The 24,004-nt window shown below is 35.2% G+C and overlaps 1 protein-coding gene and 1 long non-coding RNA gene across 11 annotated transcripts in view; one reads left to right on the forward strand and one right to left on the reverse strand.

Moving 5' to 3' along the window:
• Positions 1-24,004, reverse strand: part of NAALADL2 (N-acetylated alpha-linked acidic dipeptidase like 2) — a 438,092-nt gene that overhangs the window by 37,605 nt on the left and 376,483 nt on the right. The gene's annotated exons all lie outside the window — the stretch shown is intronic.
• Positions 8,486-22,925, forward strand: LOC118171698. 2 transcript variants are annotated; one of them, XR_004753332.1, is made up of 4 exons: positions 8,486-8,666; positions 21,599-21,740; positions 21,847-21,940; positions 22,705-22,925. It is a non-coding gene; the product is annotated as an uncharacterized LOC118171698 (long non-coding RNA). The 2 variants fall into 2 exon arrangements; XR_004753331.1 differs by having other exon boundaries at positions 21,599-21,940.

Here is a 24,004-nt window from a genome sequence, read left to right on the forward strand (position 1 = left end):
TGAAAAGAGTCATGAGAACATTACATATTAAAGCCTCCATACTCTGTAACTCAGCAAAGCCTAGATATTATGTGGTTATATAGAGAAAATATTGTCCTTTCCTCTCTTGCAACCTCTTGATGCACAGGTACCTCAATTTTTTTCCATTTAGGTCACCCTAATCAGTGAGGACTGGAGTACTGGCAGTTCATTAAAGAAGATAGACGAGCCCTGAGGGTGAGACACTAGTGAACCACAGTGTTGATCCAAGGGAAGCTGAAAATCCATACTTCCCTAGTATATAGCTCACAGAAAAGACTCATAAACATTAACAGACACATTCCACTTCAGGGGAGAATTGGATGGATAATATACTGAGACTACTCCCAGATGCCAGGATATGAAACACACAGGTTACTGCAGTACCCACAAAGAGGCTCAATTTCTCTGCGATGTGGTTATTTCAACAAGGATTAAATTCTACTGTTGGATGTACTCACGTGGTAGTTACTAAGCTAGCAAGGTATTTAAACTTCTTGTTGGTATCATAATTGAAAGATGTAATTTCTCTGAATTTTTCACACTACTTTTCAAATTGGAATATTTCATCTTCAATGTATACCATGTAAGATACGCAGAATAAGAAGTAATAAATTGAATTACATTAATAGTTTGAAATTTAAATCTCAGGAAGGGATCTCATACCTCCTCCTGTAATTAAATGATATAACTTAAAATATAAAGGTGGTGAACGACTTTTTATTTTAAAAAGAAAACATTAATTAAAGATGAATATGTTTGGGACTGAGCAAGATTCCCTCAGGCCTGAGGAAAATGCCAAGTCTGACAAACTCTTTCAGCCGTAGGGAATCTCAGGTCAGTTTGCTGAACCCAGTGAAGTATTTTATAATTATCTGGCATTCTCCTGAGGATACCAATTTACCTGAAAAAGAATCTCTCTTACCTTTCAAACTTGTCCCTGAACAACAATGAATAACGACCTAACAAATAATGTTTTTCATCACAGAATATTTATATAACCAGGGAAAGAAAACTCAGAAAAATGTACTATGCTATAGAATGACCCTCAAAATTCATAAGAAACCTTAATGATAAAAGTCTAAAGCTATTTGAAGTTAGAATTGAGACTTATATCCATGGCTGGGGCCATTATAACACACCTGTTCCTACGACAGTGAAATTATGCTAGCCATTTCATTCCACTGCACCCTATCTTTATGTAGGCTCTGTATTAAAATGATAAAGACAGCATGATACAGTAGCAACAACAAAGATTAAACAGAGAAGCACATTTTAAAAGCATAAAATCTGAAAACACTGCATGAAATGTTACTACATGCTCAAATAACAGCAGTTACTGTAAAAAAGAAAATAAAAAATCAACGTTTACCTCCAGTACTACACCATTGTTGCTTCGAAAACTTCCTGTTTTAAACATCTTATCACTTACAATCATCATTAGTGTCTATGCAACATAAATACATTACATGTCACAGAAAACAATTCAAAAATACACTGCTCTAAAAGGCTCGTTGACTATCTTAAGCTTATCTGATAGAATCAAACAAAGATGGCATATGGGCTACGGCATATGAAAGATACAGCTTACTTGAGACTATACGACAAGCCTTGTTGTAAGAACACCTCAAAGGTCAGGACACGCCTTGGAGGTAAGCACTATGTTTTTGTCAATTTTTGGCCTTGGTGTTGATTCCATAACTTTTGTTTTGGCTTAGCCAAATGCCTGTTTGTCTCCAGTTTCAAATTAACTTTCTGGAACAAATGTGTTCATCAGATATGGGCAAATAGACAAGAAGGCAAATGTTGCCTGAGAATCCCAAATGTAAGGACGTCAAAGATGGAATTCTGATGATGGTACTGAAGAAGATGAAAGGGACATTGTTAAAGAAACTGGAGAGGAGAAGAGATCAGGGTTGAAAGAAAAGAGAAAGATTTGGAAAGAAAAACATGCTGGAATTTTCTGCAAAATATAACCAAGAGTTTTAAGAATGTCTGAAAGAGGAGATAGGAAGATTAAAAGGATAGCTGAGATCATTTTGGCAGCACCGCTATAGATGGATTGCAGGAAGAAAGAAGACTTGTGAGGAAAACGTATCAAGACAAAAGGTTACAATGCTGACAAGTGGTTTGACCGCAACGCCAAGGAGAAAGGAATGGAATTTTAGAAATACTATAAAATGAAAACGGAGCAGAGGAAAATACTTAAGTGTTCTTTAGCATACCGTAATCAGCGTGTAGTCAACCTAATTTCTTCATACTATGAACAGATAAATTGTTCCCCAAACTGAAAAAGTATGGCAGAATGGGGTACTTATGTATACAGCGAACAAATTAGTGGGAGTGCTGACGGCACCAAAAGTGATATATGCATGTGTGTGTGTGTATAAGTGCGCTTGCATACAAAGATCAAAGAGAAAAACTCATCTCAAAATTCTTCTATGTTAAAATTGAAAACATACATAAATTACACATAAATTCAGATTTTCAGACCTAAAAAAAGACTTTGTAGACTATAATAATTTTTGTCTTTTTTCCTGGGGTAGAAAGGCAAGGTATATAGGCATTTGATGTATTTTGCATAGCTTTAAATTTGCTGTAAATAACCTTCAAAAGTGTTTTGACAGCAGACTGACATTTATAGAATATCTTGCACTATATGTACGTTGTATGTCAGAAACACAAAACACATTTTCATCCAAGTCTCATGCAATAAGGACATGGGACATTTCTGTGGTGATGGACTGGTCAGAATGCAGACTTCCTAGTGGATTTTTAAAAAAATACATATTGTTCTCATTTATGGACCTAATGAAAAGGACAGATTTTAGAATTCACTCAGTAGCCCAAAGCAAGTAACAAAGCTTTTTAACACCCTTAACACTCTAAATCTTGTTATGTAGACAGTAACACTGTTCCTACTAATGGCCTCTAGGAGTTCTAATGACAATGCTCAGTGATCGCAGTCCAACATCAATGGGATGCTGGGATGCCCAAAAGTTTTAAACTTCCATACTAAGAACAGCAGACACTAGAGGTATTCCGTTAGCCCACCATATTATGCTGATTTGGGTAATATTCTTTTTCTACCTCCAGTCCTCAAGCAATTAATCCAAAAAAAGTATGTGTCTCTGAAGCAGAGCTTTAACTATCTATCTTCTATATAAAGCTTATAGCTTTTTCTGCTCATTCTGCTCCAGTAACAACTGCCATTTGCAAAGCAGGGGGCAAGAAGGGAGAGGAGTACTGTATAATCAAAGGCTTTTATTTGTGCAGAATACTACATTAAAAAGCTATTAGTGATTATCAATCTTCAATTACAATAATAGCCATATTAAACAAAAAAAGAATAGGCTATTCTGCAAGTCACGGAAAAAAAAAAAGAAGGCATTTTGAATTGTCAGTCCTGTTAGCCTAAAAGAGCCTTAGCTCTATTCATTCAGTTATCATTCTGTAGTTTATAATTAAAGCACTAATGTATATCGGAATTCTTTGATCTCAAAATAAAGAATTCTTTTACCAAAGAAATTAAGAACACAGTAGCTGTAGGAAATTCAACTTACCAAGTAAGAATTAAAAGAAACAAAAGTTAAGTAATGTAATTAAGGGAAAACTATTTTTGTTGAATAATAGAAAGAAAAAACTTTGTGAGTAGTCACATGGAAATGTGCAACAGTTTATAAAGTAAAGTGGCAAAAGCTCTTTCTCCTGAATAGTCGAATACAATCCAGAAAGAAGGGAAGGAAGCATACTGTGCTATACTGGCACGTAACAGACTAAATGAACACAAAGTTCTTTATCTAGAGCTAGCAAGGAGAGGTTAATTCGTATGTCCTGAAATCTGACTTCAATTAGCATGAGATAGCATAATGATTCATCCATAATATTTTATTTCCACTTGGATTTCAGATTTAAGGGAGAAGATAGTCAGCAGTGTGTTATGTCATGAACTATATCTATATTAACACAAATAAAGAGAACTATGTGTACTTTTCTACACCGTGTATGAGCATTATCCTAAACACCCGACGTCAGCAGAACTCTTAACACAGTCTTTCCTCTTGCAAGTTATTGAAAAAAGACAGTGTGACCGAAACCTCACTTTAAAACATAAATGAAAAAAAATCCAGAATTAATTCTGTCTTATAGTCTGCTAAGAAGAATCTGCCTGGGGATTGACCACCAGAAATCCCAACCCCAAGTCCTCTGCAGGGCTGCTCTCAGAGTTCTTCTCCCAGTCTCTACTCATATCTGGGATTGCTCCAACCCAGAGCAAGCTAGTAAAACAATTTTCTTCTATCAGTATTAAATTTTGGTGACCTTCTTTCTGAATAGCTTAAATAGCTTCAAGTGTTCGATTAAAACTCAACAGTTGGCAGAAAAACTTACCTCAATATCAAGGATGTGGTTTCTGTCATTTCTATGAAAAATTTAGGGAATTGTTCAAGCTGAGAATACAAACTTTTTTTTTTTTTTTTTTTTTTAAGTACCCACTTCAGCTCGTATGATTTTCTGAATTTCACTGATTTCTTTGCATTCTCTTGAAAATGAGAAGTGTTAACCTGTAAATCAAATGACTACATTTCTTCATGTTTACTTTCCATTTCTTTTTATGACTGCTTCCATTTTTTTCCATTGCCCTATATGAATTTTTCCTGTCTGTGTGATTACAATTTATGGACATGTCCTTCATCAAGTCCTAAGGTAGTTTGCTTGTTTAATTTCTTTTCTAATCAGTCACGCTAAAAACAGATAGCTTTTTAAAAAATCAGCTCTTATTCTAAGTTCCAAATTTGCAAAACGGTGAGTTTCAGCTACAGACTTTTTAAGGCAATAGTGGTATCAAATTGATATCAAAGGTCTACATGTGATACCTAGAAAACATTCCCTGGTTGAGATACACTATTTGTGCTATTTATGTAACCTTCACAACCTTCCATTGTGGAAGAGGAATTCAGCGCACTCCATAAGCGCAGTCCTACTGATTAGTCCTGTTTTCATGGAAGGCTGCACAACTCTGTCATGCAGAAATATCAAAGCTGATTTAAGTACTTGTAGTTGATTCCTCCACATTCACAGCGTTCTCCTCGGGCTAATATAACCTGTTTTTCATGAGAAAGACACAGCTATATCACTGATGGGACAGGTTTTGTGTCTTTACCCACTGTATTCTGCCTTTTGGGCTTACCCCAAATCTAAGCTTTCTTTGTTTTCTTGCTTCCCTTTTCACTTACTAAGACTCAAAAGCTTCCAAATCTTCTTTATTAAGCACAAGTTATCAGTACACGTTCTGTAACAGATGAACCCCATTTTACCAGAAGGTGCTTTGTGACTTGTGACGCTGCTCCCCTAGTACATGTACAGTCAGACATGTAAGCAACATTGAATAACTGACCGATGGCTTTATCTTTTTCTTCTACATTGCTGTCATGAAGATGAAAGGAGAACATGATGGGCACAAAAAGTGAAACTGTCCAAATTCCCACATCATCTTATATGAAAGTACTTACGTAGTCTTGTGACTGATGGTATTGTTTCAGACTCACCTGTTAACGTAATTTTAAGAAAAGAGATGGAGAGAGAATTCTGTGGCATGTAAGTAGTCTTGGGCACATTAGAATGTTCTAAATCAATAAGCTAAGATGTGATTTAGTGGCATATACTAATTTCACCTATGAAGTATAATGAATCCTTAGCTTACTGCTTTAGTGACAAGACCTACGCTCTGACAGAGGAAAAGCTGAGTTCTGAAGTGGAGTGCACCTCAGGTGACCCAACAGCCTCTAAAACAATTGCAGACGTACATGAAAAGGACTATGGTGAGACACAGCCTAAATAAAAATAAATGCAAAAGTAAACTTATACCTTATGCTGTTGGCAGATAAGTGAAATTAAAACAATCTCTCATAATAGAGAGATCCAGGAGGAGGGGGCCCTTATGTGTATGTGCCTTTAAAATAGCCGTTTAAAAATTAAGGTGAGAACACAGACCAAATGGCTCTTATGTACGTGAGTCTCTGGAAAATAACTTGCAAATAATGTACATAATAATAGAGATCACATGATTATGCAAGGTATTATATATTTAAATTCCCTGCTTAAAAGTCATTTACACACCTTTAACAGATTACATTAGACAAAATGAAAGTTGGAAAAAAAAACACAAATGAGCATACAGAAACTGCTTGTTAGCAGATTCTTGATTACAAATGCTTATAAAGCATTCCCAAGAGCACCCAAAGAGCCCCACTTAAGAACTTTCAATGAAAAGATTTTGCAATGCCCTGAAAGATTTAGTCAGTATGAGATGCTGTAGGTAAGCGAATTAGGGAGTCAGAAAATACAACCATATTGCAATATCTCAAGTTCCATGTTGACAAATTTCCCAGACATGAATTGAATCTGGAGACTTATCTTAGTCTCACATAATGAGTAAATGGATTTAAGTCTAATTCATACATAACAGTGACTTGCTTTTCCAGTTTGTATAGGCGGGGTATCCAGGAAATGATCACTGGCAAGTATTAGAGACTAGGATTTTAGAGCTGTGAAAGACTTACGTTGTGACTGTGATACGAGTTACTTTGTTCAATTATGTCCCCGTCTTCTAAAAAGTTCTAAGAACTTTCACTAAAATCCTTTTTTTTTTTTTTTTTTTTTTTTTTCCAAGTACAATAGAAAGCATAATGATATAAATAGCTTTAAATGAGATATTAGAAAGTCAGGACAAGTAAAAGGTGTATTTTAAGGAAAATACATTTGTTGTTCTTCCTACAATATTCTCGAAAGAGCAGCTCGATTTCTATGATCCACATTAGTGAACCAATGCAAGCTGAAATCTACAAAACCTGAAGGTTTTAAATGAAACATATTTCAGTACTGTAAGGCACAGCTCTTCTAAGTGGTATAGTAAGCACATGTGTATTTTGCACTGAATGGAAACATTTTTTTCATTTCATATATGCTTATAATTATCTCAAACTTGCATGTCAGATTTAGTAACTAGTAACTGAGACACAGAAAGCACAAATACCAAACAGAAGCAGAATTAGATTGTTTTCACCATGGTGAAACAGTGAGAATTGCAACAAATGGAGGAAGACACTCTGGGCCTTGAAAGAAATGTTTCTTGACAGGCTTCTGAAACAATAGCAAAAAACCCCAGAGACTACCCACCAACATGGATACTGGATTTATCAAACAGTACTTAATGGGTAGCAAAATTATTCCTAAACAGTAATGGCTACTGAACAAAATATCTCCACAGAATCAGGACAACTGAATTCTCAATTTAGTGCAAGAACATGGTGATTTTTTTTGTTGTTGTTGTTATAATTTCTGCTTCTTTTGGCCCTCTCAAATGGTAGAATAAAGTAAAAATACATAGCCTGAAGTGTAACCAGAAAAATGTTATTAAACTGAATGCACTGAGCAAAACCATGCTTCCCTGCTTGGGTTTCTCACTTCTTTGCTTTGGTTTCTAATCCACTTTTGAAGCACCTCAATGACTGTCAGAATCACTAAGAGTGGAGACAGAACTCATTCATGGTCAAAATAAACAATAATCTTCATAAAAATGCAATAATAAGCAAAAGTAATCAAAGCTACCAGGTAGGTGCTCACAATGTTTCCGTGCACATAGCGCATCTGGGACAGCTGGTATCTTCAAATAGCCAGCACTATCAAAACTGGTGACTAGTTACAGTTAAAAAAAAAAAAAAAAAAAAAAAAAAGGGCATGTATAATGCCTGTCAATATATAGAAAGCATCACATACCTCTCCACTTTAGAAATGTATTAAAACAGCTTACTTTCCACATACAGACTCATTTAAGTCCAGTGTTTTACCTCTGGCCATTTGGGGATATTAGACCTGTGTTCAAGAATAGAATCCAGCACACAGTAGAGCTCCGTCAACATAAAACACAACAAAATGACCATGTTCAAGTCCTGAGGAGAAGGGTTTTTTTTGTCCTTTGTTTCACTTTCCCCTAGAGATATGGGACAGGTAGTTACAGAGAGAAACAGCATCTCTTCACTACTAATGAATATATTCTGAAATAACTTTATGCACACTAGTGCTTTCTAAGGGCTTGCTGTTTTAAAAACTGTGCATATATTTGTAAGTATTGATCTCTTCTGCTTTTAGAATTAGTGGGAAAAAATAACTTATTGTGTATATAAATGGAAATTGAAAAGTAGATTGTCAACACTTAAAACTTCACCTGTTTCTGGACAAGCTGAATGTTTAAGATATTAAGTGGGACACAGATGTATCGTGCTTTATTTTGGAACTAAAGCTCAGCTCTTAAAAATGTGTCCATGCAGATACTATCTTCTGTTACATAACTACAACACAACTGTCCAAAGCTTGTCAGCATTTGGGTGTTTCTGCCAATGTTAGAACTTGTTTTCTCTGGCAAGTAAGAAAATAATTTCTCTTGTCAGTATACAACTGCTGAGTAAGTTAAAAGTCAAGCCTCTCCAACTCACAGGACAAGTCTCTCCCAGTGGTGTACTTAAAAAGCTGAAGCGTATCAGCTGAGTCCATTTTAAAGAATCCTCAGACCTCCTGCAATGAGGTGTGGGAAACCAGTGACAGTAAAGCCCAGCAGGAGGCATGAAGAGGAGAAAAATTACATCTTCCAGGTATGTGCAGTTTTGCTTTTAAAAAAATATTCTGGATCTGTCTTTTCTGACAACTAGTCAATGAGAGACTGATGATATAATTCTAACAGCACAATGAAATAAAAGCATTTGCTGTAGATTCAGGAATTAATCTGTACCTAAGTATCTCAATATTTTTCTTTACTAAATGTTTACTTTTTTTTTTTTTTTTGCTGAATACATCATTTTTGTTTACTTCTGTTTCATTAAAAAAATTCAAATGGCTGGAGAGTATCCTTGTCCTTCTCCAGAAAACAGATTAATTCAAAACTGTGCCAGATAAAATATAAACTAGATTTTAAATGTAAGTAGCTAATTCTTTCATTGAAAGTTCATCTTCTTTGTCAACTTCCAAATTGTTATTTGGAAAAAAAATAAGCTGAGATGGACTATAATTAAATACTGTACAGATTCTGTCACACATGATGCAGCAGTATCTGCAAAAATGTGGCCCATACTGCAAAGCTGGATGCCATGATATTAACACTTTATTTCCCGTTCTGTAACTTTTTCGCAGCTTTGTTGAGAGGGTGCTCTAACAAGTAATTCATGTAGTGCATATCACAAGCATTTTCTTATTCAGAATGCACTCTGCAGAGATGTATGCATTTTTATGGGGCTTGGTACTTATGTTCATAAAGAGGTGGGAAGTTAATTAAGACATATATTATCATGATCTTGTTCTCTTTCCTGCTGTGACTGTTTCATGAGTTACTTTGTTTACCTGTAATGCAGTACAGAAGAATGCAGTGGCATCCCTTCAAAACATAAGACATAAACAGGAGTGATCTAATTTTCAACAGAAAATGGGTGAAACAAAAGCCTTTCAAAGAAATATGTGGATGTTTTTAATGATGTATCTAACAGTCATGAATTGCATTGCCAGTTAAATAGAGTAAGGCATAATGGGAATTTTTGAGATGATTTTTTTATTATTATTTTTTAAGAAACATTTAAACATAAAATAGCAGAAATTTTGAAGTTTGCCAGTGAAGGATGTTTTAAAGATTGGAAGTAAATTCTTCTGTTTTTCATTTGCTTGTTGCTAATTGATGATTTCTAAGAACATCTATTTAACATCTAGTTTCCTTAAATTATTTTCTCACATTTCATTATTTCTATGTGGGTTTGACTGATAGATCAGTGCTCTTTGGAGCAGCAAGGAAGAAAGTACTCATTTAGGCTAATGGTCTATTTCAAATGCAATGATGTAAATGAAGCATTTAGAACATACAGTTTCTAAGACAAGCTGGTTCAGAAAAATCACTTGTACAAATCTCTAATAGGCTTTATCTAAAGATAAAAATAAACTCTTAGGAAACGAGTAGAAAAAGTTCCATGTAACAAATCAGCATTTCCCTATGTCCTGTGAGATTTTAGTGTGGACAGAGATTTTCTACTGCAAGAAAAAGCGAATGCGAATGAAAGAATTATCATACACAACTTTGCATGGGAAAAGAAATAAAGTGAGGAGATAGACAAGTTTTTATATTAAGTAATATCCTCAATATTCAGCATTCTATCTTCCACATTAAAAAAAAATATCCATCAAGGTGCAGGGTGTTTTTTTTTTTTTTTTTTAATGTGATAAAATGTCACTATGACTTTGATACTTCAGCATAAAAAGAAATATTTCATTCTCTTTCCCTTGTTAGGATCTTATGTGAGGTTCCTGTCAGCTACAAGTTTGTTCAGTTTATCTCAAGAAAAAAGAAGGGAAAAAAAGGTTAAAAATCGCCATATGTCAGTCCAAAGGATTGCCATGGCTAGAACATTAAGTTCAGAAGAATATCATTTATGTCAGTTAAAGCAGAATCTTCCTGTGCCCCATTTTCTTCATCACTTTAAGACACGATGATATTTATGTAAAGGCCCAACTTCACCCTGCAATTAGTCTGAAATCAAACTGTACTATGTAAAGATGTTCAGTCAATGATTCCAAGATGTATTTCTCTTTATGTGCTATATTCGTAGCTGAGAAGTACTTTCTTTTGGGTCACCGTTTCACAAAAGACAAATAGTACTCAAATTTGAATTGGCCAAGGGAGAACATGGCTTGATATTGAATGCATCCTTAACAAGTTTGCTGATGATACTAAACTGGGAGGGGCTGTTTACTCTCTGGAGGGACATAGCCTTGCAGAGGGATCTAGAGACCTTGGAGAACTAGCAAGTTATCAGTCTCTCTCAGTGAGAGCCAGCAGTGTGTCCTGTCAGGCAGGAGGGCAAGCACCATAGCCAACCAAAAGAGGCGATTCCCCATCTATATCTAGCACCGGTGTGGCCTCACCTCGAATGCTGCGTGCAGTTCTGGTCTCCACAATATAAGAACATTGTTAAGGTATTTGAAAGCATCCAGAGGAGGGTAACAAAGCTGGTAAAATGGCATATCCCATGAGGAGAGGCTGAGGACACTTAGATTGTCCACTCTGGAGAATGGGAGGCGACCTCAATGCTCACCGCAACGTCCTGAGGATGGGAAGGAGAGAGGGAGACTCCAGTCTCTGCTCCCTGGTCACCAAGGACAGGACACGTGGGAACGGCACAAAGCTGCATCAAGGGAAGTTCAGACTGAAAAAAATATCTTTACTGTGAGGGTGGTTAAACACTGGAACAGGCTACCTAGAGAAGTGGTTGATGTCTCATGCCTGTCTGTTCAAGAGGCACTTGGATATTGTCTTCAATAACATGCTTTAACTTCTCGTTAGCTCTTAAGTCTGTCTGTGGAACTAGATGGATGATCTTTGTAGGTACCTTCCAACTGAACTATTCTGTTTTTTAATATGCTCATATAATTTTACAATCTCTTATTCATTATCATCTTTGTCTTTTTTATTACAGTAGAGCTGCTAGGAATGGCAACTGTTAATATTTGAGACTGTAGATTTTCTTTTTAATGTCAAAATAAAATTAATATTGACCATTTGAGATCAGTGCTGCTCTACGATCACAGACCTTTCCTCAAGAAGGCAGCTCACATGAGGAACTAAAGAGGAACGTGGCCTTTTCAAGGAAGCACTGTGTACTGTGGTTCCAGGGAACACGGTGACACCACATGCACTGTGGCTTATCATGTACTCAATTAACTGCACTTCATTTTCTGCCATTTAAAGTAAAAGCTAGGAATTCAGTATTATATGAAGTGTATTTCTCATGAAGAATCATAGAGGTTAAACATTGAGCTTTGTCTTTTGTTTTGTAAATGCTGGTTAATGTTGATGTTTGAATCAAGCACATATTTAGATCCAATTATTAAACACATAACTGGGTACTGCTGGTGTACACAGCTTATAAATCATGAGACTTCATAAAGGTGGTTTAAAACTCATCTGCACTCTGTTTCCAGACTCATAAACAGTCTGAGGGAAAAAGCATAGCAGAAGGTAAACATAAACATAGTCTTTCTGGATAAAATCCTCTTCTTGGCTACACAAAATAGAAAAAGCAAAAACCTTAAATGGTTATAGAGAGTAATCTCTTCTTTTTATCTATCAAATAAAAACTGGCTGTAGAAAATGATTAGCTGGCAGTGCAATTCCTGACAAAACAATACACCTTTGAGCTAATAAGCTTTATGTTTTTTTTTCTTTTTTTTTATTTTTTAAAGATATTAAAAAGATATTAATTCATTTATAATATTTCCCCAGTTAAACTTTGTTTAATCATAGCTTGTGGCAAGCAAAATAGTTTGCAAAAAATTAATAGCACAACAAACTACTAGAGTCTGAGTAATAGCAAACACCTCTACAATTCAAGCTTGACCAGGTTTGTGGTTTGATTTAATTCTGAAGCAGAGCTTTCTTAAACAGGGAGCATAGGAACTAATTTTTCTTTAGGTACAGAGCAACACATAAAGCTGCATTATGAAACAAGTTTATTAATGGTAAATAAACAAAATGGCTACCTAATAAAACTGGGAGATGCAAATCTGCCTTGTTTTTCATTAAATCACCACAAATACTGCCAGAATTTTAAAATGGGGAAGTATTTTTAGGAATCTCACTAAAATGTATAATTCCTTATGAATCAAATACTATACAACCCTTAGATTTTCAGTAAGTATTGTCCAAATGGATTTACTGATCCTAAGCATATTTACAAACCCTAGAACAATTCTGTAAAAAACATAATATATATGCAAATCTTGCCAATAAATCCAAAAAAAAACACCCTTATGATTTAGACATTTTGTCATTGCACTATACAGAACATGCAATACATTTATTTATAAATTAGAATTTTGGTACTCAGCCATTAGCATCAAAATTAAAATACAGCTCTTATGCATTAACTCTTAATTAGGTTTTATAAATTCCAATAATATTTTGCACAGTAAGTTCCTGAAGTCCAGATTTAATAATGAGTTTCATAAAAGGCTATGTAATTTGTTTCTCTTGTCTTCATTCAAAGTTCAGAATAAATCCCTCTCCAGCCACAATGCACCCTAGGTATGTTGAAAAGTAGCAATTTCTTATTTTTTGGCAAGCTTAGCCATGATGCTTCTATAAATCTACTGAAATAAAATCAACAACAAACCTGGAAATGCCCATGATTTTTGACAGGTATTGAAGGCAGATATAAGAATCAACTTGCAATATCTTCCCTGTGTCAATTTCAACACCCTTTCAGTTTAACATTCAAAGTCTATCAAAAAATATGCTTCTGCTGAAATAATTGCTTCTACATTACCCTCTGCATGCACTTCTCATTGTCATCTGTATGTGGGCACTAAATCTTGTATGGCAAATCAGTTCTGAGAACTGAAAACCAAACCAATCCCCAGAACAAAACCACCAACAAAACCAAACAATTATTTTTCAGTCAGATCGAACTTGATCCTGTTCATTCTGTGGCAGTATTCAAATTGGCTTAGGGGAACTGTGAAGCTATAAAATCAGCAGCACAAAACTGATGGGTACTTCTGATTATCTTAAATTTTGCATTAGTTTCAAGTCTTCTGAAAGATCCAATTCCAATAGCAGGTGCCAAGAATGTGGGAACAGCTCAGAATTTGATGGAATACAGGGGACAGGAAAGGATGGGGACAGGAAGGGATGGGGTAGTAAATGAGAAGTGATGTATCTAAGCCAGGAGGAGGCAAACATTTAATTCAGAAAATAAAATAGAATCCTTAGACTCTTCTAAAAATGTGGATAAAATCAAGATGAAAACTTAAATTGCAGTAGTGTTCTTCCACATTAAGGCAAACAAATTATCTTAGAAACAAGATGCATAACTAATAGTTTTATCAAGGTTACATCTTTCTCTAAATACTTACAGAAATTACATTTTAATTTAATTTATATAATTTGGTATATTACATACAAACTTTCTATTCAAAAATTTATTTACCAATCAAAAGTCATAGCATGCTGAGCCATAAGTGCTGCTGACACAAGGGAATGTTCTCCATATTGCAAGTAAAAAATAAGGAGAAAAAAGTTCCCATCTTTTTATCCTGACTAAATCTGATTAATTTTTTTTTTTTTTTAATATATATATATATGATATCTAGAACTTCTGTAGCAGAGCAATTCTTCCACTGAAGTTTTTCAGTTGCCTAAATAGAGAAGTGTTAGTCTTTTGTCTTCAAAGTAGTCTGTTTCCTTTTAAGTACTGGGTATAAATTCCCTTCTCAATGTCAATATGATATAGTACTGGATGGTTACTGATGGGATGCAGAATATGGATTATAATTTAATTTTCAAATAGGTCTTATATTCACAAAGCAGAACAAAACTACAGATTTTGTTTTGAAATATAATGATTCGTATTTGCAGCTGCTGCCTCTCATTTTGCACCTGAAAATCTGAGAGTGCATCTGTACTTACAGGCTCAAATGCTTTGTGAGCAGCTTAAAATCTGACCAATATTTTACTTTATATGCACTCTTCATGTAGACCATTGGCTCATGTATTAGTTGAAATCAGAATTAAATCCATTGAAGTACACTGGAGTAGAAGTATAATGGAATTTAGAGCTGGGCTCATCTGTTTACATCATATTCATTTATCTGACAGACAGCACTAGTCAGGGAAATCTAAATGATTAACACGGTCTGGCACCTGGACATATGCACCAATGTTATTTAAAATTAGATTCCTTGGAAGGATATACCAGGGAAACAACCAACAGAAAAAAAAAATATTATTGTATAATCTTCACTTTTGTGTTCTAAAACCATTTTTTGGAGAAAAAAACAAACACAATAAAATCCTTAGAATCACAAAGTATTGCAACAATATTCTAAATTGAGCTGAAGTCTGATTTTTGTTTGTTGCCTTGGATATTACAGGAAGTTGTGATAAAAAGCCTGCCAGTTTGTATAGTGTACAACTATAATTATGTTGGGCTAAAAAATTAGCTTTTCAATTTTGGGGTATATATTTATATTTACATATATCTGCATTATACTTAAAATATAAAGATAAAAACATAGAAAATATCAATAAGTAGACTATTTATCTATAAAACTATTTGGATTTTGAAGTGTCCATGTGTATACATAGCTCAATTAAGCCAGTACAAGGAAGATTTTTCGAACTCAGTGCTTTAATAAAAAGCACTTAAAAACTTGTTAAGACAAATCAAAGACCAAAAATAATATTTCTACGTATGTGATGAAAACAAGAAGAAGAAGAAAAGAACAAAATAATAGCAAATGGACAATACCAATGATCCTTTTATTGGTTGTATTTTTAACAAGAAGATTGGGCTAGTAATCAGTAAAGGAAGCCTATTTCCCTGATAGTCACTGGCCATTTTTTCAACATAGTTGCGTTATTTAAATATCAGAACTTTTGAATACTTGTCAACCATGGAGCAAAGTATGTCAGGTTGCCTCACTCCAAGTGGAAAAAGGTTATGTTGATACAATACTGTTGATCTGAAAGGGCTCTTTAGTGTAACAAGATTCCACATTCACACTAAAAAATTCAGTTTGCATTCAACCATTTTCATATTAACTTCAATTACATGTTTGAAACAAGCATTAATTTCTGACAATGCTAACTTGTATCAGCCCCCCAGTACACGTCAGTTTTCATCTTACCTTGAACGTACAGCTCATTTTCATATTGGATGCTAAAAAATTCCAGTGAGCTTTCATGAATTCAGATGGACCAGCCATGCTATTCTCCCTGTCCAGGCAAGTCTGAGATAAATGGCTGGACAAACTATGATCTTTGGGCAAATTACTCTCTTTGAACACAATACATATCAACGAATTGTGTCGGTATTCACTTAAATATTTGTCAGTTTCATTACCATAGTAAATGGTAAATAATTGCATTTCATAATAAAACGTGCACATTCCTAGCCCACCGGCATGAAAGGAGGATGTCATAAGAAATAAAAAAAGGTAAATCCTAAAGTTTGCATGAACTATTCTTTCAACTAAAAAGAAGAGAACTGAGATTCAAGAATTCTCAAGTGGCTATAAGAAAACAACACATCATCCTGAATGATTCTGCAAAGAAAGCACCATTCAGCAAGCACACTTTTTAAAAATAAGGTTAACAATATAAGTCTACAGATAATAACTCTACATATATAACTCTACAATATAACTCTATTTCTACATATTTCACACCTCGAGTACTGCGTTCAGTTTTGGGCCCCTCGCTACAAGAAGGACATGGAGGTGCTTGAGCGAGTCCAGAGAAGGGCTACGAAGCTGGTGAAGGGTCTGGAGAACAAGTCTTACGAGGAGCGGCTGAGGGAGCTGGGACTGTTTAGCCTGGAGAAGAGGAGGCTCAGGGGTGACCTTATTGCACTCTACAGGTACCTGAAAGGAGGCATTTGCAAGGTGGCGCTTGGTCTATTCTCCCATGTGCCTGGTGACAGGACGAGGGGGAATGGGCTAAAGTTGCGCCAGGGGAGGTTTAGGTTGGATATTAGGAAGAACTTCTTTACTGAATGGGTTGTTAGTCACTGGAATAGGCTGCCCAGGGAAGTGGTTGAGTCACCATCCCTGGAGGTCTTTAAAAGACGTTTAGATGTAGAGCTTAGGGATATGGTTTAGTGGAAGATTTGTTAGCGTTAGGTCAGAGGTTGGACTCGGTGATCTTGGAGGTCTCTTCCAACCTAGACTATTCTGTGATTCTGTGATAATTTTAAGTGAGGGAAACAGTGCAGCACACCAGATTATACTACTGCATTACTCTAGAACATTTTCTTTCTATCCTTTCATCTGAATTGTAGCTTTTCATTCATTGGTTACTAAAAGCCTTATAAAAATTATTTTTGGATCCAAATATTATACTTCGTAACATTAATTTAAATGCTGATTTAAATCCATTTTGATGGATAACAGAGATGCAGTATATTTGAAAATCTATACTGTATGTGCATGGTTGGAATTAGGCCTCAACGTATGAATCTCCTGGCCATTAGTTTTACAAGAAGGTATAAAAATATATAAAAAATAGTTAATAGCCAGAATATTATTTCTGATTATTAAATAGAAATATCATTTCCATTGGAGGAAAACATAACAATTTGCTTTTTGAAAACATTTTAGGAAAGCAGTGTCAAGATGCACTGCCAGTCAATCAGTGGGACTGACTGAATTTCAAAAGCTGTCTCAAAGAAAACCCCTCCTGCATATTCCAATAAGTCTCTGTAGTCCAAGTCCTGTTCTTAATATGGGGAAATCTGGAATTTCTTTAGTTATTCCTTCAGCAGTAATTTTAACAAGCAACAGGTAATGAATCAATAAATTTCTGTTTTTAAAACTAAAATATTTAATCATTTCTGAACATTACTGTATGAGGTCATAAACATTAAACAATATTTGGAAAGTTTTCTGAGGAAATAAAAAGTGTTTTTGGAGACAGAAATCCATCTGCTGACATCAAGTCAGCATTAGATTAGATTCAACAAACATTAAAATAAAGTTCTTTAATTGTATTTCTATCAAGAGATGTCACCACTGTCTATGGAAGCTTATAAACTGGTTCTAGGGTAAATATTCTAAAAAGAAAAAGTATATTTGTGTTCACTGTAAAGACTGCATAAATATTTCATGAAAAGGAGAATAGATGTGTAACTTTTGTCTTCTAGAATATGGAAAAAACTTATTGAATGAAAAGTGCATATTTTATATCGCTTTCCTTTTCTGGTTAGATTGCTATGAATCCTACCCTGGCCCAACAAACTGCTGGCAGATGGGGTGATCAGTCCTGTTGGTTGCCTACCTCTCATACCCATGGGCTTGAGTCCACTCTTCTGGAATCAGAATAGGAATGGAAAGGATCATACTTGATCTTATGTCCCAGAGGCCAAATTTACCAGTAGAAGACCAAGCTTATTTACCTATGCCCTTTCGCATTGTGGGAATATTCTTACCTACAATGTGACTGACAGCCAGAAAGTCCTGTCCAGTCATTAGTGACCTTTCTTCAGTAGGAATGCACTCAAGAAAGTGGGTTTTGCTTTTCTGAGCTAAATGCTTAGACAACACTCTTTCAATGCAATTATCGCTTCTTGTGAACAGAGAACTAATAGCTTTTACAGCTCAAAGGGACTAAGATCTGGCTTCAGGCTCACAGAGGTGAAACAGGGGGACTGACAGAACTCCCTGTTTGTTGTCACTGCTTAGCAGAACGTAACTCCTCTCAAAAGTGCTGAACACATCATAAAAGAAAACTCTGTGGTGTTATTTGATGATCTCTTCCCTGGTACCTACTGAAATAAGAAGATATGAAATAACCTAAATGGTTAGTTTAGTATTTTCCTCTGTTTTTGATATAGGATCTTTCAGTCCACAATTCTCTGAAGGATACTTGTACTTATTTTATAATTGTGGCTTATTGCTAGTCACCTGTATTTAGTCTAATGTTAATTGGTCTAATCTTAACTTCACAAATGCTAGTATGTCAGCAAACTGGCAGTATCTTTTATTGTTATTGACCATGCTCCTAATAAAAACAAATCAATAAACAAGATGTTCTTCTTGGGGTTTTGTAATACCTTTAGCTTACGTTCTTTCTTGACTCAGCATATATTATCTAAGTATTTACTAGCTTTGTCCAACAACTTCCACAAAAGTTCCACAAAAACATTTTGTTTGAAAAACCAAATAATTCATTCACAGTATATAAGCAGCTAATTTACATCTCTTTTTAAAAAGCACTTAAGCAGATATTTAAGTTTTCTGATGTTACCTCATATCCACTCATATGCAAATTGGATTATGTTAAATTAAAAAAAGAGTTATTAATACATTTACTACATTAGAGTTAGAAGAAACAATGTTTTAAGAGGCACACTCTGGGGAAAGGATTGTCTGATTTGACTTTTTTGTCAAATGCGATCACAATTTCCCTCAGAAGACAGAGTTTTATACAGCTTCATAATATAAACTGCAGTTAATTAAAATGTATTTATATGCTGCACGACACATAAGCGCTGATTTTTTTTTATTTTTGGCAAGGAAGAGAAAAGAAATGAGACAACAGTTTGTTAATAAAACAGAAAAGTTGTATCTTCCTTGCATACCCACCAAGTTCAGTATATGTATGCCTAGAATAAAGACTGAATCCTTGGCAGTTAAAGTATTAACTATTAGCAAATGCTATGGTAGTAGTGTTACTGAAGAATGGTTTAATACAATTATACTAGGACAGTGGGAATCATAGGAGAAAATTCAAATAACCTGAGGCATTTTCCTACCTATTAGAGTAGCAAGCTTCAGATTTTCAGTTGTTGGATTTCAGTTGTTGAATATAAATATGTGTTGACATTCCATACAAAATGCATGCACATGTCCAATTATTTGATATCTCTCATAACAAATTTAAGTTTTTGAAGTAAAAGCAATTGATGGAAAATAAATTCTCCCATCACACAGCAAAAACCCACTATTGGACAAAATGGAAAATTGGACATGCAATAAATTTGAAGTGGCTTCTCAGCACGTTCATGATTATCAACCACCTTAAAACAAAGAAAAAGACACCTGTCATAAATGTCTATGCTGAGCATCTGTCACCAATGCAGCACTCAGTAACCACCTAGAGATGCAATTGGATTACATTACCAAAAAAAGGCATTGTAAATGAAGGCACTGCCGTAGCAGTGTGACTTCTTCCAAGTCAGCAAAGTCCCACTAACATAGGCATTCCCAAGGCTTGTGTATACAGTACAGAACTGCCCAGTTGGTCATGGCAGTAGTTGAAATTACAGCAAATAAACACAGATGCTAAATACCAACTTCAGAAATTTGGCCCCGGCATTGAACTATGCCCCAGCCTTTGTCTATAGTCCTAGACAGATCACTTGATTCTGTGGATTTCTGATGAATTCAGGTGAGGAGATGAAGTAGTTGCTCAGTTACTTTAAGTACCTTTTTTTTTTTTTTTTTTTTTACTGTTATATAAATTGGGGATTAAAAAATGCTTCCTCTCACTTCTACCATATCTTCTTTCATTTAGCCAAACTGCTGTAATTTGGAGTAAAAAGTCTTCCACAAATTTTACAAGAAAACCAATCTTGGGTTTCCATTATCAGATTTTATGATATATTATGTATGTTGATATGCTCTATGTTTATCCTGTGTTGTGACTGAATCAAATGAAGGCAACATGTATTTGCTTACTTCACTTAAATTGCAACGCTACCTTGAAAAATAATGCTATGATTTTTTCCTTTTCTACCGACAGCCAGGAGATGAATCTTGGAAACAACTGAGTAAAATTTAGGTCTAAAAGAAGAGTCCAGGAACAATATGTTTCTAAACAGCAATCTGGTTAAGAAACATTCTGATAGAAGCCAATGCTAACTTTGTTTAAAGAACATATAGCATTGCTGCAATATGAAAATAGGATGAAAATAACTTTTAATGCACATCTTTAAGGAATTTAGAATTAATTCCCACCTGACAGTTGGAGCATTGAAAAGGTAGGACTGTACACAGACAATCCATGGGAATAGTATCTACATAAAGCATGCTACTAACAATGGTTGTGCTTTCTTGTTCATTCAGTTTCTCTTGTTTATTGGAGCCACAGTTGGCTGGTTATTTTGGTATTTTCCTAGTTGTCAGAGTTCTGTAAGCTGAAAGCATATTAAACTCCAGCCACTCAAAAGCAGCCCAGAAATAGTCATGACATTTTTCCTTAACTTCACAAATAAATGATACAGGAGGACACTGAACTAGTTCTGTCCTGTAATGCTTTCTCCATTTTGAAGGAGACATTAGAGGAAAAGATGTGGAAAATTCTGGGAGGCGCCATTGCTTTTTAATACCTGACCAAACAAAGTGAAGTTGTGTTGGCCAGTGAAGCTGGTTCATCAAATCTTTATCAGGGGCTCTGAGATTTCAACTCATTTTTAATCCCTAGTTTTTATCCATCCATGTAATAAAGTACATCCATCCAGTATAAAGTACAGGAGTCCTTGAGGCTATTTGCTTTTAGCACAAATGAACTACTGAAAAATTCCAAATGTATCTACACTAGCTAGGCTCTAGCTCATAGACAATATGCTGTTTGGCCAAACACAGTACGACTGTCTGTCGGAACACCTCATGTCTTTAGCAGCAAAGCCACCTCTTTCACATCTAATGTTGAGAAAATCAAAGTAATTTTTTTTCTTTGTATACTGTTACTTACCTGTTCACCACAATTCATACAGCATCCACAAAGTTGCAGCTATAGTTTGTATCACTAGATTTTCTCTCTCTCACTCTCTCTCTTTTTTTTTTTTTTCCTGCTCACAATAGCTACAGAATAAAATACATGCTGTCAGAAGGGAGTTTTCAGTAGGTTTATATTTACCCTCTGCTTGAACTGGATTATATGTTCTTTCATGCAAGAAGGCTAAAGGTAAAATGAAAATTCTCACTTGTGTGCTTAAGAGAATATGTGCTAAATCAAACCATTTCTGTGAAATATCACTGTGCTTCTTTGCAGAAAAATTCAGACAAGTTTGGTTTTGTGTGAATGCACTAAGACTGTCACCACAGACAACAGTTCTGCTTTGCCCGTCTCAAACACCATTAAGATGCTCAGGACCAGAATATGAGAGGCTGACTGAAAAAGCAAAGCAAGAAATGTAAATTATGGGGAGACTATCTGGCAATTGGAGAATTATGCTGCACCTATGTTATCAAATTTTGCTAACAAAATTTGCCTCTTATTATTGTATCGCCTTATGGCAGATGGGATCTGCTGCAATACTACAAATTACTGTCAGCTGTGGGAGGACTAATGGAAAAACCAAGATATGAACCAAGTCATCTTGCAATTTCTCAGGTAAAATAAAATAAAACACCAATGTTTTTATGTGTAGCAGAGCATCAAAATGACACTGCAGACTATTTTGATGTCTTCAAAGAAAGGTCAAATTCTACATCTAAAAAATTGCTATCAACAGCAGATTTTCTTAAATACGAATATTGATCTGGTTCTCCAGCTTGGTTCTCACTTCATACACCCCAAATTGTGCCTCTTGCATATTAACTTAATTCACCATCTCTGTCACCTACCCTGGTCAGCATTCCTGCTTGCTGGCTGGAGGCTTTTGCAATTTGTTTTGCAAGTATGAAATCATAATATATTTTGTCTATAAAAAGACAAGATAGTTCTGTTGGTCTGTGCAACATCTTCAGAAGTATGATGATAAAGAGAATGATAACTGACGTGAAAGTCTGGTGCACCCAAATGAAACAGGAATTTTAAAAACGACATCAAAAGAAACAGATCACTGAAGAAAGTTAACTGGAGAACTTACCCATGGAGATCGACACTTCAAAGTGTCACATTTTCATGAGGCAACTCATGGCATACAACAAAAATTTCCAGCTAACACACCACACGGTGATACAGGGGCAGGCTGCCATATCTATGCCTATGCTTTCCAAGGATAAAAGGTTTACTGGTCTAGGTTTGGATATGCAATACACTTGCATGCATCAGACTTTGTGAATATTTCAGATTCATTCTGCATGCACCATAGCAGCACTTTGATATATGTGTTGTAACTCTGATTGGAGTAATACACTGTCTCTGCTGTCTAGAAATCATGAACCATTCTGCCAAATCCTCTAGTCCTACACCAAGGAAATTTTTATATGAGAAAGACACATCAGTGGAAATCCAGATGCGCAGCTGCCTTGAAACAGATGCCACTGGGATGCATAAGCACAATCCCACACAGCTTTTTCAAAGAACAGTCAGATACTAAAAAGGGTGTGTTGTAGTGGGAACAAGACATGAATGTGAATGTTCTCTGCTGAAGCAGATACGCCAGTAATAACGTGCTGAGAGAAATGTTTCTGGTAAAACTCTGCAATATGCCGTATGTGGTTTGTGAAAGTGTTTCCACTTGATGTTACAGAGATTGCAATCCCTGCCAAAAATACAATAGGTGCTTCAGTGGAATGTAAAGAAATTTCAAGTTGGTTGACTACAATGAGATTTTGTTTGGGTTTTAAACTCTGGCAAGATACAACATTATTACTGTTCATCACCCCATTATTCCACTGATTCAACATATGCACTATTAGACTTCGGAATAGTAAGGTTTTTGACTCCTTCATGTTAATTTGGGTATGTATTATGTTCTGTTTAATAAATTTAATATTTCAATAATTAATTGGAATATTATATATAGGTTATATATACATACACATATAGTGACTTTGAACTTTTTCAATCAGAAGTATGCAAAAAAAGAGCTCATTCACAAGCACCATGCATGAAGATAAAGTGGAATCCCCTACACAAAAATTTATCAAAGCTAGCATGCATCAAGCCACAGAATTTGACTTTAGGCAGATGATACAGAAAATAACTACCAAAGATATGGATATCACTGCATTTGCAATAGGAATGGGTATCCCCTACACTTGTATTAGAGAATTAATAGCCATACACAACAGGTAAATGGGAATATATATCTGTCTCATGCTTCAAAAGAAAAGAACAGTACAATTCTGTTAGATAATTCCTCATATCAAAATTTCTGTGCTGTACCTTATCTGTGGTTAAAATGTGGATTTCATTTACTAACCATCCTGCAGTCCAGTGCTTTTTATTCTATTTGCTTCAAGAAAGGAATCTGCCTGTCATATCCTTGGAAGTGCTTATTAAAAAAAAATAATAATGAAATACTACAGTGTGTTACACAGAAAAAGAGAAAAGGTATTTCCTCTACTATTGCTGTTTTATGTAACTTTTAGAAGTTAATTGCATTATGATAGTTGGTTCTACTTCATGCAGCTCCATAATCGAAGTGTGGAATAATCAGAATCACTAATAATTTTCTCAAGAGTCATCTGTCAGCACCCATAACTCATTATAAAACCAATTATGTCA

This window comes from Oxyura jamaicensis, chromosome 9 (assembly GCF_011077185.1).
Source record: "Oxyura jamaicensis isolate SHBP4307 breed ruddy duck chromosome 9, BPBGC_Ojam_1.0, whole genome shotgun sequence".
Lineage (NCBI taxonomy): Eukaryota > Metazoa > Chordata > Aves > Anseriformes > Anatidae > Oxyura > Oxyura jamaicensis.